The sequence below is a fragment of the Calypte anna genome, chromosome 20 (genome assembly GCF_003957555.1).
Source record: "Calypte anna isolate BGI_N300 chromosome 20, bCalAnn1_v1.p, whole genome shotgun sequence".
Classification (NCBI taxonomy): domain Eukaryota; kingdom Metazoa; phylum Chordata; class Aves; order Apodiformes; family Trochilidae; genus Calypte; species Calypte anna.
Genome location: NC_044265.1, coordinates 14,477,835 through 14,494,161, shown reverse-complemented (window position 1 = coordinate 14,494,161; position 16,327 = coordinate 14,477,835).

The following is a 16,327-nucleotide window of genomic DNA, read 5'->3' as shown; positions in this document are numbered from 1 at the left end:
AATAAACTAAAGCTCAGGTGATAAAAATAAGCCAGCTATAAAGTCATAATTTAACAATTATGAAATGACAGACATAGAGGATGAGGAGCTCAGCTCACAGAAGAATCTCAGACTGAAGCAGCCAAGCCCCAGACACCCCCAGAGCCCCCAGGTGATGGGTGCCACCATGCACAGCTCCACCAGCCCAGGCTGTTACCTGCACCAGCTCCACCTGCCTGGGATGGGCTCTGCTGGAACCTCCCGAGCCTCTGAGTCCTTCTCCTCTTTTTTTCCTGCAGTCGCCCTTATATAAAAACTGCCAGGAGCAGACACACCTTTTCCTCACAGCCTCCAGGTGCCCTGAGCAGGCATCCCTCTACACCCCTCTGAGCACCACCCTGCTGCCACCTCCTGTGATTGACAGGGGAAACGTCACCCCTGCTGGACCTGCTGCCAGCACCAGGGTCATCACTGGGGCTGCTTTCCCCCCACGCTCCGTCCTGTCTTGAAAATGTGCCCTGGGATGGTGGGGAGCCCCATGCTCTGAGGAAACTGATTTTTTAAGGAAATCACAAGAATTACTGAAGCATCTCAATCTGACAGGGCTGCCCGAGAGGGAAGGCAGTGCAGGGAGCAGATGGGCTCAGATTCAGGGAGGGTTAGAGTAGGAAACAATCTCCTTTTCCCAACCCTGAGGAGTTGTGGGACTTACAGTGAATGCAACACGGGAAAAAACCTTCCATGACCAAAGGCAACCTGGAGAAGGCACAGACACCTAACAGATGCTGGCTTTGTGAAGACCAAGCTTCAATTTAACATCAGTTGCATCTGTAAAGGTTGCCATGACTTGACTGTAAAAATATGAAGTTGTACTGAAATGTGTACAGCCAACAAGAAATATAATTTTGAATAAGCAACCCTGCTGCTAGTTGAATGAGCCAAGGGCAGCAGAAACACCTATTTCAGTGGAAAATATCCTACAGGAATGAAAATATCCCTCAGTGGAGGCCTTGGCCAGGCTTCATGGAAGTTTCCATTGTGCAGGGCCCTGGGAAGATCTTATCTGGGGACTTTGTTCAGATCTGGTCATCCATGGTCAGAGGGATGGACCCAGAGAGAAAGCAGACAGCAAGGGGCTGGGAGATGGCTGGGAACCAGAGAGGGACCTGATGGAACAAAGAGCAGAGATAGGATCAGTGCCCAGAGGAGAGGAGAGGAGAGGAGAGGAGAGGAGAGGAGAGGAGAGGAGAGGAGAGGAGAGAAGAAGAGGAGAGGAGAAGAGTTTTCCTGCAGCAGCAGCAAAGTGCTCCAGAAGGTCTTTCAGCCCATGTTTTGGGGGGCTCAGAGGAGCAAAGCCCATCCCAGGGATGCTGCCTGAGCTCCTGTCTCACTGAGCACACACTCAGCCTGCATGGGGGCCCAGCCCAGAGCAGGGAATGAGCCCAGCTCAGCCCCAGGGAATGCACCCAGCCCCTCCAGGGAGGCTGGAGCAGGGGAGCAAAGTCAAAAGTCATCTCCATCAGAAATGCAGATCAGCATAAATATCCCCAGTGAAACGTTCAGGAGACTGCTCCAGCCTCAGAGAGGCTCCAGGACTCTTCCTGCAGGCACTGAGCACCCTCAGAGCAGAGCTCCTGGGGGGCTGCTCACAAATCCCCCCCACACACAGAGGGGATCATCCCCCAGCCCAACAGCAAGAGGAAGACTTCTGCCTCCTGCCTTCCTCCCTGCCTGCCACACACTTGGTGCCAGCAGCAGCTCCGGGCTGAGCAGAACACTTCACACCCTGCTGTAGATTTTTCTTCTTGCTGTGGGGGTTCTTCTCCTCTGCCTCCCTGGCACCCCCCATCTCTCATCCCCTCCTTGCAGCAGTGAGTTAGATGTCACTTACCAGGGGGCTGAATTCAGTTCTCCAGTGATAAGGGAATAGACACTAAAATGAAGCATGGCAAGAAGTGCTGGGAGAGATTATCACAGCAGAAATGCTGGGCAGCAGAAGGATTTCTGGAATGACAAACACCTGGAGGGGAAGGTGGCTCCAGAGCTGCCTCTGACATTCTGATCTGCTCTGGGTTTGCTGCTCCCGAAGATGGCAGCTCAAAGAGCAACAGAAGCTTTAGAAGAGTAACATTAAAGTAAATAAATATTGTAATTTATTAAATATTATTAAATTAGTTAATGTTTCTCTCTAACATTCAGAACTACAAAAGCTTAAGGAAAACAGAACTGCATGCATCTCAAGCAAGAACGTTGAGCAACACTAAAGGACAAAAAAAAAAAATAAAATCAGACTTTTTCCACTATTTTGGAGAATGTTTTTATGACAAATAGTGGTTTTGAGGCATTCTAGAGCCTTGCAGGCTCTAGGAACATAAAATTTCTTCATTGTTATGTAGCAAACAAAAAGAGTAAACTCAGCCTGTAAAACTTCTTAACAGGCAAATAGTGATTCCTTAGTAAGAGTATGAATGAACTGGATCCTCTCTTCTGAGGTGAAAAAACGAAACCTGATGAATTACACCCAGTGACTGAGGTGCAATTGTCAGGCTGTCCTCTGCAGGGACACCTCCTGGGCTGAGGGATCACTTCCAGCAGGGATGAACCAACCATCAATGAAACTGCTCAGTTTGGATACGGATACAGAGCAACCTCCCTGGAGTCAACAAAAAGGAACCAGCTCAAGAGAAAGGAGAAACTGGCACAGCAAACCTCAGACTGACTGGGACTGAAGGAAAAACACTGGGACAGGAAAGGGGGGGAATTAAATCAGTTTTAAACAGCTACTGCACCCAGGCTGTGAACTTCCCTCCTGGGCTCTCAGCTGCTGAAGTTCAGCTTTAGGATCAGTTTTCCCCACCTGGCACTTTACAGGGAATGCAGCAAGGATGGCAACACCAATGGGTTTGTCAAAACACAAGTTAAAATCACACAGAAAAGAGCTGGGGAGTGGGTTTAGTAACAACTGAAGAATCAAACCCTTGAGTTTTGGGTCTGGACTTTAGGACTCTCAGACTCCCCCAGTCCCCACAGCTGATTTCCAGCTGGTTTAGCAGCTTCCACTCTCAGGGCAGAGCAACTTCACCAACACCAATCCCTCCTCCCAGCCCCAGCCCTGCCAAAAAGATCCCAGGCTCAGACTGACCCAGGACTCCTGCTCAGAGCCTGTGCCAGGGCTGGTGGCATCACCCAGCTGGGCAGACGTCAGCAGCATCCCCACCACCTCCCCCGGTGTCTGATCTCTCACCCGTGCAGTTTCCTACCTGGGGAACCTGAGGAACAGAAACAACCTCAGGGAAGGGCCCCATGGAGGGCACAGGCAGGAAAAAAACAGGGAGAAAACCACGAGACTGGTGAGGGCAGCAGCTCTGAGGAGCTGCTGTGAAAAGCAGGGAGGGAGCCTGGGTGGCTCTGCAGTGCTGAGCACAAGCAGCAAGGCAGGGTGAGATAACAACAAATCAATGTCTCCAGGAATATTAGAGACAGGAAACTTTCTGCTTCTGAGATCAGAACTGAAGTAGAATGAGCACAATATTATCAGCCACAAAAGAAAGAAAAGGGAAAAAAAAAAAAGGACAAATGGCACCAGGCAGATGCAACACGATGAGCTGCAGAGGTAAAACAGAGGCACTTTTGCAGACACAAATCCAGGCCTTGCCAAGACACCAGAGCTCCACAATTCAAAGCTGAAGGCAGCACAAGGGACAGCTGGGGTGTCTCTGGGGTGTCTCTGGGGTTTGCTGTACCTGTCAGTGTCTGTCAGCACCTCCTGAACTCCAAGGGCCACCTTGAGCACTTTCTGGGTGGACACCTTGCAGCTGGACTTTTTTCAGGCCAGGTACAGCCCAGGTGTCTCAGAGCATCCTCCTCCACCCAGCCCACACCAGGCGAGCTGGACCACTTGCCAGAAATGCCCCGATGCTCAGAGGCCTGGCCAGGGCAGCAGAAGGGGCTGTGACCTTCCCGTGGGACTGCTGGGGGCCCCCAGACACAGCCCGTGGGGTCACTGCCCCACGTTTGGTGTGGGTGGCTGGAGGAAACCCACGTGTCTGCACAGTCCCCCTACAGCCGTGCTGCCTGTACACACCTCAGCCCGTGGCAGCCTGGACTTCTCAGAGATGCAAGATGCACTTTAAAGTCAAATTTAGTCCTATATTTTAAACGAATGAATCCCTTTCCTGCTGTCTTCCCATCACTTCCAATCACTTGCACTGCGAGCACTGTGAATGCCTCAATTCCTCCTCACTCTTCATTCTTCCAATTTATTTTTTGCCTTCCTTCCAGCCCAGAAAATGGATTTCTGTCCATTCCATTGTCTCGGAAAGTGTCAGCAACATGGTGCCAACAGAGACTTCTAAAATAAAGACAGCTATTTCCATTTAACTGAAGGAGAACAACACAGGCTCAAAGCCATGTTTCTGTCTTGCCTCAGGTTTGGAGAAGCTCCACTTTACAAAAAGAACAGCAATATTGAGTGAAATTGTCCTTGATCGTCTCTATTAATCCCTGGAAAGAATTAGCAGCAGCCTTATATTACAGAAATACATCTTCTGTAAGTAAAGATTTTAGGCTTTCTGCATTATTCCCAGCTTTTAATAGAGACTTGACATGGTCTCTTTGGACACATCGCCAGCACAGGTGGCAGAATTAGTGCCGTGCTTTGTCCAGGCATCCCTCAGGGGATAAATTACAGCCTCAGTGAATAGTCAGGAGTTTGGAGTCAGCATTATGTAAATAAATGCCTATTTCTAGGGAGATACCAACTGCTCCAAAGAACCTGCAGCTGAAACAAGAGAGCAAGTTCATGTTAAACAAACCTCGCTAATGAGTTAATTATCCTGATGAGTAGGACCCGGGTCTAACTCGCCCTGTGCTGTTTCACTGCCATCCTCGCTCCGGTGTTGGTTGGAACCTGGATCCTGTCTGAAAACACGGCGTGACACCCACAGGAGGAGGCACGGAGGCATCAGAGGAGATGGGGTTGGGGCAGGACCGCCATGCCCTGCAGCGAGCATCGGGCAGAAGCCCCCGGTGAGGCGCAGGAACCGGACCCGAACCCGAACCGGCGGAGCGGGGCTCGAACACCCTGTGAGAGGGCAGCGGGCGGGGTTCTACCGCCCTCCGGTGGCTCAGCGCGGAACTGCAGCCGGCAGCGGGGCAGGGACCCCCGGGACAGGGACCCCCCCGGGACAGGGACCCCCCGGGACAGGGACCCCCCGGGACAGGGACCCCCCGGGACAGGGGCCCCCCCGGGACAGGGACCCCCCCGGGACAGGGACCCCCCGGGACAGGGACTCCTGGGACACGGACCCCCCGGGGACAGGGACAGGGACCCCCCCGGGACAGGGACCCCCCAGGCTTGTGAACAAAACTCCCCCCAGAGCTCCCACAGGGGGTGTGGGAGCAGCAGCAGAGCTGAGGAGCCGGGGCTGTTGTGCAGAAAATGATGATCAGAGAAGGAGGAGAGGCTGAGGAAACGGGGTTTGTTCAGCCTGGAGAAGAGAAGGCTGAGGGGACACCTTATTACCATGTTCCAGTACTTAAAGGGGGGGCTACAAAGAAGATGGAGACTCCCTTTTAACAAGGAGTCCCAGGGATGAGATGAGGGGCGATGGGCACAAGGTGCTCCTGGGGAGACTGACTGGACACAAGAGGAACATCTTTCACCATGAGGTCGGTCAGACCTTGGAATGGTCTCTCAGGGGAAGTGGTGGATTCCCCCACTTTGGAAAGGTTTAAGTCTCAGCTTGATGGGTGCTGAGACATCTCATGTAACCTACAGTATTACCTAGAAGGGTTGGACCAGATGCTCCTTGAGGTTCCTTCCAACCTGATGTTCTGTGACAACGATTTCAAAGTACGGGGTAAGACTCATCTGAAGCAGCTCACAATAGGGTCAGATTGGTTGCTGTGCACAAAAATGCAATATAGACAGGAAAAAAGAGAGAGAGAGAGAGAGAGAGAGATCGTTTAATTCCCCTTTAACTGAAAAACAATTTGATGCGTATCTGACAGATTGCAAAGATCTAAGCATCAACCTAAAAAACAAATATAGCACAGTGAAGCGAGTCACACACCATGCCCTAGAATTTCACACTTTAGTGAGAAGTTTAAAAGAAAAAAGGAAAAAAAATATATTGGTTCAAGGCCAATTTCACTCACACACAGGGTGAAAACACGACAGTGCCATGGTGGGAGCAGCACAGATTGATCCATTCCCAACAGCCACTAATGGGCTCCACCAGCAGAGCTCCTCACAGACCCCCTGGCAGTGCCCTCACCTGCAGGGACACACCACAGGTCCCACCACCTGGGAGCCACCAGCACCCCCAGAACACAGCAGATGCTCCCTCCTGCACCCCAGCAAGAAAAAATAAAATAAAAAAAAAAGGTGTCATTGTTAAAAACTCCCTGCTGTCTAATTAAAACCTAAATAAGGCTCCACAGCTGCTCTTAGCTTCCTATCACTTAGCAAGAGAGACCCTCTGTAAACATCTGGGGGCACAGATGCTTCCAACTGGAACTTGTGCAGGAAATTACTGAGAGAGGGAAGCAGAGCACACAGCCCTTCAGCTTGTCTGAAGTGAGGAGCTGGGTTCTTCAAGGCATCACCAGGCTCTGGTAGCTCCCAGCAGCCTCTCCTGCCCGTGGATGCTCCCACCATAAATAATCACTACACATTTATTGTATTGCCTGAGGCAGCCACTGGCTGCTCTGCCTCCCAGATAAGGCCGGGTGAGCTTCTGAGAGTTTGGGTACTTTGAGTGGAATCTTCTCAACATCAAAGTCCCAGTAGGGTTTTTAGTGGGACTTTAGAAACCAAGTTAAGGATTTCTAATGTGCCATACAGCAACCAGCATCAAAGCCAGGGCTGTCTGCAGGGAACTGCTGTTTAACAAAGTCACCGATAGCACGGAAATAGAGCTGAACTAAACAGCCTCATCACCAGTATTTTGAGAAACCTTTATGTACAGGAGATGAGCACTCTGGAGGTTTATCTGGAGCAGAGAGTCTGCATAAAAAAATCAACTTCCCTATTTGCCATATAAAATTACTCAGATGAAAATGAGGTCTTGAGATTCTTTGAGCTTGTGCTGCACAGCTCAGAATAAATATTCTCATTGAATTATGATACTTCACAGCCCACACACAGAGAATCAAGGTCATCTCTAGCAGTTACCAAGAGAGCTCTGCTCCTCCGATCTTTGCTATTTCAGTGTACAATTTCTTTTCCTCCTTCAGCAGACGTTACTGCCAAGCAGGGGCTCTCTGGGCTGTCAGGAGAGGGACCATGTTTAATGACCACAGACTTCAGCAGTATTGCTGGTCAGCCTGGGACTCTGATAAGCCCAGTGACTTGTAAACAATTTTTTCCTGTTGTTCCCTTCTTGCCAGGCACCACCATCCCCTTGTCACTCTCAGGGCATCCCTTCAGGTGGGTGACACGGTGGCTGCTGGGGGGGACGGGGCTGTGCTCAGACACCAGGAGCTCAGGGTCACAGCACTGCCCGTGCCCAACCACACCAGCACCAAGGGCATTCCACACAAACACAATTCATCACGGAGCAACCCAGGCCCTGCTGCTGCTCCAGCACCCCCGGCAGCCCCAGGAGTCCCCCCAGGAGCTGCAGCAGCCGCGGGGGCTCGGCCTGGTACCTCCAGTTCAGCAAGAATGAAACCGATCAGGGGCAGAGCTACCGGGCTGGGGCAGATCCAGTCCCCCCTGCAGATCCCCACCTGGGAATGGCCTGGGAATGGCCTGGGAATGGCTGGGGAATGGCTGGGGAATGGCTATGGAATGGCTATGGAATGGCTATGGAATGGCTATGGAATGGCTATGGAATGGCTATGGAATAGCTGCTGCCTGCCCCGGGTGAGTGCATGGGGAGGGACAGGAGTGACACAGCTCACAAGCAGGGACACCGTGTCTGATCTGGAAACATCCCCAGCTCCAAACATCTCTCTCTCCATCCCACCGAGCAGGGAGGAAAGGAGCAGATCAGGCACCTTGAGACTTTGCTTTCTAAGGAGAAAAGCAGGATTCTGATTAGATGCCTGCTCTCTGCCAGAGAAAACCTGCACCCAGCCCCACCCAGCAACACTCTTGTCTTCCCGACCCCCTCATTTTTTCTGAAGGTTTTTTCTGAGTGCCTCTTGCAGGGTTTCAGAGCAGCCCTCACTGCCCCACTGCTGCCTGTGATGCTGCTGACATTAGTGCAGAGCAGCAAGTCTAAATGCAAACCCTTTGGGCAGCTTTTCATGAGCCATTCTGCCCAGACAAAAGCAGAGAGGTGCTGTAAGGCAGGGGCTGGGCACAAGCAGGTTTCCTGGTTGCCACAGAGCTGAAAAATCAAACCAACAGCATCCCTTAGTGCCAGCCCTGGGTGCCTCCACCAGCTATCAAAGCCACCTCCGGCTCTACCACCAGGCAGTGACTGGCAACAGGCTGAGCTGACACAGTATTTCATGGCTTGAATTGCTTCAGATCCCCAAGGAACAAGTGTCAGGACTTTCAATTGCTATAGTGTTAATAATAAAACAGGGACCTCTTCCAGTATCAGAGCACAAACAGTGCTTATTTCTCTTTCAAAGCTTTGATACCTAAAACCTTCCTTACATTCAGCTCAACATCAAAACACCCATCTCATTCACTCAGACTGTCACTGGAGAATTGTGTGCTGCTATTAGAAATAGCCCTGAGGTGAATTAAGAACAGCCTGTAATGATGTTCCACTACAGCAACTTTATTTCTACCAAACCAAATAAATGAGCAATATTTTATCTGATGTGCCTTGGCTCAGCAGAGAGCGGCAGCTGCTCCCGTATGATTTATTGAATGGAGGCTTTCTAAATAGCCAAAGTCAGGCTCTGAAACCAGTCACAAAATCTCCTATTCATAACAGCCCAGTGCAGAGATAGGAGGAGAGAAATTCAGATTCTGGGTAGTGGCAAGTTTGTGCATGAACCATTTCATTTGCAATTTTTCCCCCTATAAACACAACAGGCGTGCAGGGAGCTGCATAACAAAGTCCATAAATATTGATGCTCAACAGCTGGCAGCAAACACACAGGGCACAAAGGCTTCTGGTTAGACAAATGCGAGGGCAAGGGAAGAGGGGGTGCCCAAAGGCACAGGGGGTGCCACCGGGAGCCTGGGGAGGGAGTGGGGGTAAGGAAAGCTGGGGGGTGGCAAGGGAAAAGAGCCCCTCACCCCTAGGTGTGGTTTGGGCAGCACATCCCAGCACTGCAGTGACAGCAGGGGACAATGCTGTCACACACCTGGGATGGCCCCAGCACTCCGGGGAGATAAGCAGAGGCAGAAGGAAAACAAGGAGAGAAGAAATCAGGCAAGCACAACCCCTCCAGCAAACAGGATTGGGGCCTAAGCTGCTAAAGCTGGGATTGTTGGCTGGTGGAGAACTGGCAGGAGGAAACGTAATTCCATGCTGGAGAATGAAATGTGGGATCCTCTGCCAAAGGACAGCTCTGGAGCCAGGCAGCTAATTAGATTCCAAAGAAGCCTGGACATCCACACGGGCACTGAGGACACAGGAAGGGTGGCAGTGACCCCTAAACACACTGCAAGGGTTTTACACCTCCCTGGCTCCAGCTCCAGAGGCTCCCCAAGACCAGAACCCCAGGGGGAGGCAGCTGAGTGGTTTTACAGGTGCTGTGAAGTGCTGGTGCTGCCCCAGAGCAGTCACTGCCAGCAAGAAGTGACAGTCCCGAAGGCACAGGGATGATCCCTGCTGGGTATTTCCATTCCTTTAATGCCAAAGCAAAGGGAAGAGCTGACAAGGACAGAGAGAAATACTGACAAGGCAGCAAGTGCCCAGCGGAGCAGCACTGGGATTCCTGCCTCAGATATGAAACTTCCCAAATACTTATAGCCTGGGGAATGCCAAGCTGAATGTTTGCCCTGGGAGTGGAATCAGCATCCCTGAGCTGCCAGGGGCCCTCCCGAGGTGCTGGAGACACCAGCTCCAAGAATTCCCATCTGTGGGACTCCTGATTAAACACAACCAGGCTGGAGGAAAATTCCAACCACATTCTTTTGTTGCCTTGTAGTTAGCATCTTAGCCTGTCTCTAATGAAATGTCAGAGAAGTCTTTAAAAAAAAAAAAAAAAAAAAAAGCTTAAAATGTTTATGAAACACTGGTCCTGGAGCCCCCTGTACAGATTCCCAAGCCAAAGAACCCTTTGATACAACCAGGGCACATGCACACCAAAATGTTCCAACTCCATGGCTATCAAAAAAATAAAAATAAAAATTCTCTGATACTTTGCCCTCCACTAATATGTACTGAAAGAAATAAATCACCACCTGGACTCACCGTCAAAGTGTGGCAGAAACACTTCCACCAGCAGGTTATTGATCAGAAGTACAGGAGCCAAGTCATAAACAGGTTAGTAACTCAACAAACAAAACAGTAAAGCATTTCAAAACAGACGATCCAAACCTCATTTTACCTGCCCCTCCTACAAAAGCAGTCAAATATCTATTTATGAGATTATAACTACCTATTTGCTGTGCCATTAAAAAAAAAAGAAAAAAACATCAAGATAAAAAGGGGGCATGTTTTAGCTGTAAAGGATTTATTCATTCAATTTACATTTGAATCAATTATCCAGGCAAAGCTCAGACAGTGCCAGCATGATTTAGGTGACTGAACAGACACCATAAACAGAGCAGCAGCCAAGCCACATAATCCCTATCTGCAGTTTCTGGATAGCTGCATGAGCAGGAAGGATCTCCTGGCTCGCAGGGTGCTTTGCTGGAGAGAGGAACAGAGCCCCTGAAATCTCTCATCCAAAGAAAACCCTGAGTGTTCCCTGCAGCCCGGGGGAGCAGGGATCAAGTGGGGGAAGATCAGGGGATCCAGGGAAGAGCTGGACACAGGGCAGGGACCAACCTCACCTTCCCACTGAGCAAGGCACAGAGCTGGGCACTCCTGGGCAGCAATAAGCCAAGTCTTAGATTAAAGAACTCTGACAATTAAAGGATCCTCATCTCCTGACGGGCTCTTTCTCTACTGCTCAGCATCAGAGACACAGCAGCCAGCAGCTCATCCTGTACCTCAGGCTTTCCTTTTTCTCTGGTAGTTATGGCACATAATACATCTCTGGCAGAGCAGGAGATTGAAAAAAAGCTCCACTAATCTCACAGCCAAGGAGTGAATCTTCTCTACTGCTAAGTTTTCCTCAAGTAGAACACACCTGCTCTGAGAAAGAGTTCAGCCTTGTGCTGATGCAAGAAGAGAGACAAAGAATTATGAAGCTATGAATCCCATTAGCATCAAAATGCAGCTATGGAGACAAGGGGGTTTTACAGAGATAAGGTATTTTTTTGGAAGGGTACTAGGAGGAGAGAAATTTCTTTCATGAAACATGCATTTTTCACAGATCAGGAACCCACTGCACATTATAGAACTGAATTTGTTGCTGTTGTTTTCCCCTACAGCATTAATCACTAAGGGCTTCCTTAGGTGGGCAGGAAAAATCCATTTTCCATTGTATTAACTTCATACAATTTAATAAGCTTTCCAAGACCTCCAGAAGTGTGAGCAGACACTCAGGAGTCGGGCTGGTCCTGCTACACAAGGCTGCCCAGAACCAGAACCAGAACCAGGGCTGTACTGGACCTTCTGAGCTCCAGGAGGTGCAGAGCTCAACCACAGCAGCTCCTGCTGCCCCAGGTTTGATTGAAAACCCTTCAGAAATCAGCTTTTCCAGGACACTGCTTCCAGTGGCAGAGATTCTGTTGCATCCTGCATCCCTGCACAAGTGGCAGAATTCCCAGGAGGAGCAGAGGCTCAGATCACAGGGATGGACACAGGACACAGATGTCCTTCTGGCCACCTCCTTGCTGGGATTTGCTGAATAAATGAAGATCCCACAGCCCTGGCCAGCCCAGTGTCCCCATCAAGGTTTGCCTAGAGCCAGGATGATGGGCAGAGGGAAGGACCAGAGAGGTTCAGAGCAGATATTTAACACCTTTCTTACCTGGAAAAGCTTCTGTGTGTTCGCAGGGGTAACAGTGCCCCAGTGACACCGTGCTGCCTGTGCTCAGTTCTGGGTAAAATATCCTCACAAGGGGAAGGAGGGGATGGGACTGGGGTGGAGAGAAACCAACCTGAGCCAGGTGTGTGCAGAAAGCTTGGGAATGTTCCTGCTGAGGTGTTTAAGGAGCAGTCCTGCACTTTGGGTGGCTCGGGCACACAGGATTTCCCTTTCTCAAATGCAATTACAGCTGCACAGAAACAGAAAGAGATTTATGGGGGAGGCACCAGCAGGATCAATATATCAGCTCAGATGGAAGACCACGGTTTTGAGCTGCTGCTGAACTGTACTAAGCCACCTAAATTAACTTAATTAGGTGTCAAAACAAGTCTGCTGGATATATAAGAGATATTTGTCTTTAAAAAAACTCAGTCTGGTTTAAAAAAGGAGGCTCAGCTCACAACATAGCTCTTCCAATTACCTTTTAAAAGCTGCATATACCTCCAGACACAAGCTGTCTCTGCCAAGGTTCTTGTTTATATCTAAACACCAATTATGCCTAAATATAAATGTATATTACAGGCATGACAATATTCACAAATTTACAGACAACAAAAATCCAAATCAGAAATATCAGTCAAAAAACAACTGAAGAGCAAACCTGGAAGTTGGAGAGAGCTGGGCTGGGCAGGTTACAGATGAGGTGCTCAGAGTCACAGCAAATCCACCAGGCAGGTGCAGAGCACAGGGCATCTCCAGGATTCCTGCACAGGACACTTCCATCTCTTACCATTTATCCAGAAACCTCCTATAGCCAGAGAGAGAGAAGCTGCCTGAAAGCATTTGAGGTGTCTGAGATGTGAGGATGTGTCCTGGGCTCAGAGATTTAAGCTTCAGTCAGGGGGAAAAATAAATTAGGCCTGGACTGCTTTTCTTTTTAGATGTGGTGGAATCTCACCCCTGCTGTCACACCGTGTTGCAGAGATGCCCTTATCCATCAGCACTGCAGGGCTGAGCAGAGGTCTGCTCCAGAGAGGAGCCCAGGAGGCTAATGCACCCTGCCCAGGAGGCTTTAGGGTGTCACAAACCCCCAGCTCATGGCCAGGGACCAGCCAGGGTTGGGGTCTGCCCCATGGTGGTGTGGGCTTGCAGAAGGGATCTCACAAACCACCTGCTCCATGAGGAGCTGAGTGAGAACAATTCCTCTCCCCAGGGCCCTAAGGAAGGTGATCAGAAGTCAGCTGTCCCTTGGTTTTAACCCAAACAGGATGGGTTTTTCCTTATGTGGCTTCCATTCTTCCATCAATGTTGCTGCAGCCAAAATGAAACCGTAATGAACCAAACCAAACCATTATCAGACAAAAGCAATGAGAAACAGGAGAGCTGAGCATCAGGAGGGGATCTGAAGCCCATTTCAGGTTTGTAAGTGCTGTCTCTGGGCTGCTGCCTCAGGACAGGGCAGTGTCAGCAAGGAGATGAACTCTGCTCCTCTCCTGTGAACAGGGAGAAAACAAATTGCAGCATTTCCCTCCTCTGCAGGGGCAAAACACGTGGCTGTGGAGTCAGTCTGAAGTGTCAGTGTTCACACCTAACAAAAGGCTGTGGAGGAGCAAGCAGGACAGGAGGCTGGTGAGCTGTCACCTGGGGATGTCACTGCCTGGGCACAGGGGGGAACCTGCCAAGAGGAACTGGAACTCAAAGCATTCTCAGTGGTGACCCCGGGACAGGCAGAGACGTGGAGAAAATCTTTCTCCAGGGTCTTGAGCAAACAGCTATTCCACTGGAAATAAATCCAAAGCAAAGGTGGTGGATGGAAAACAAGAGCTGCTGACAGGCTTTGGCACAGGGCTGTGGCCCACACAGATTTTTCTGCGTGTGAGGACTCAGCAGCACTCCCAGGGGCTGCCTGTGACATCCATCAGACTCACATCTCACACACCGAGTGCTGTCACCTCCTGGACAGGCACCGTGCCAGGGACCAGGACATGGATACTGCAGGGACAAAGCCACTCCGAGCACCCCCTGCTCCAGCACAGCCCCCACGAGCTGCTCTCGGGAGGAAAAGGCAGAACCAAACCCACTGCCCACCCCCGGGCAGGGATTTCAGGCTCTCAAGTTGTTTGCCAGGCAGTCCCCAGCTGCTCCTTCCCAATTGTAAGGGCTGCAAACCTTCGGTTGCATTGAACACTCTGGGCTGTGTGGGGCACACGGGGTGGGAGCCAGAGGACCCCACACGGGGTGGGCAGCCACCCCCCCCAGAACCTCTCTGGGTGCTCCTTAGAAAACCCAACCTGCAAAGCTCCTCTGTGCAAGGGTTTCATCTGGTGCTGTGCCAACTCCAGACTCACCAATTCATGAAGCAAAGGTCCTTTGTGCACAAAACATTCCCAGTAACTACAGCTAACATTAAAAAATAATAAGGACCTTGCTCTGTTGCTTTACTCATCTCTAATGACAAGAAAAAATGTGCTTAGTTCTGAGAAGTTGAGTGATGAAATCTGGATGCTGAATAGCCCAGCAGCACAAAAGCCTAAGGAATACAAAAGAGCAGAAAAATGACCTAAAATCTTGAGAAGGGCAACACAAAGCTGATGATTAAAAGCACCTTCCCCAAGCCAGGACACAGAAGCAGTGCCCATGGCTGAGCTGTGGCTGCTCCTGCCATCCCACCCGGGCTGTCCCAGGGCATCACAGCTCTGGGGGGCACCCGTGCTGCCCCAGACCCCTACACACAGACCTTACCTCCCTGATGGCTGCCAAAACCATGCAGAAGGAATCAAACAGGCAATTCTGGAATAAAACACTGCTCAGGGGGGTTGTTCACTGCATCCCCATTGCCCCAGGGGGAAGGTGACAGAGCCAGCACCCAGCAGAGGGGCAGTGGCAGGAGCCAAGGTGACACCAGGGGGACATCAGGCTCTGGATATTGGTTGGTTTCTGACTGACTCAGGTGGCAGTGATGCTCTCAGGACCACTGTCAAGCCTCCACTTATTTCCCAAGCTCCAGGTCCTTCCCCAGTGACATTTTTGTAGAAAAGGGGTAGCTATGAGTTAATGAACACCAAGCAGGCTGTACAGTCCACAGCACTGTTCTGTCACCGTGTTCACCTTCATGTTCAGCATAATAAATGCAGCAGATCTCAGGCTTAGAGTTAAAAATCCAGCACATCAACTTCTTGTTAAAGAGGATCAACATCTCCTCACCACACATCTCCCCCTAACTCTGTGTGCAGAGGAGGGGAAGCATTCACAGGCCCTCCCTTTCCTCCCCTCCCCTTCCCTACAGCCAGGATGACAGCTCAGATCCTCACTCTGACACCTGCCATCCCCCTGCCAGCTCTGACCCCTTCCCAAGCTGCAGCCCCAGCCCTGCTGCTGCTCCCACCACGCTGCTGGGGAAGCTGCCACAGGGCTCAGGCTCTTCGTGCTCTGCAGAGCAGAATTACCCAATAAATGTCAGCAGAGAGGAGCCCACCCTTGGCAGTCAGGACACTGCCATGCAGGGGTCTCAGCCCCTTGGCTGCCCCTCTCCAAGGGTCTCTGCCCAGCCCCTCCTGTCCCCATCCCTCAGCACTCCCTGCCCCAGCAAAGCCACCCAGGGGCTCCTGCTCAGGATTTAAGGCACTAAAACCAAACTGCCCGTGCCTTAGGGACCAGGCATTCAGAGGATGGATGATGAGCCCGTACAGATGTGATCTGCACCTCACAGCAGCTGCTGCCCTAGGGGGGGTCCCATGGTTGGGGCTCCTCCCCACCGAGGCTCAGCCCTGGGGCTCCATTCTGCACCTGGGGACAGAGCAGTGCCAAACCTGCAGTGCCAAAGGGACCAGGGAGGAGAATCCCAGGAACAGAGAGCTCAGCAAAGGAGATGCTTTAGCCATGGGTAACAACAACAAAGCCCAGGGGTCCTTTTCTTGGGCTCACATCCCTGTCTGTTCCAGCAGCCCCCCCCCAGCTTTCCCTCCTGGGAAGGGACTTTCCTGCTCCCTTTGTCAGCTCCCAGCAACCTGCCCAGCCAGTTCTCTCCCAGCTTGGTTTTCCTCCCCTGCATTTTTAAATAACCTGTTTCAAGGAACATCCCTGCCTTCACAGGATCCTGGGAGGTTGGCACACCCAGGTACCTGCAAACCCAGAACCCTGGGGCTCCAGGGGTTCAGGACATCCTCACTAATACCTGCAATTATCATCAACACAAAGTTCAGCTGTGAATATTCCTGATCAAAAATGACAACATGAGGCAGTAAGAATCACAGCATTTTCTCACCCTTCTAATTGTATTTTGGCTTGGCTGAAATTAATTTTTATGTGCTCTAGCTCTAAAATTTAAGCATCTACCCCTAAAATGTGGCTA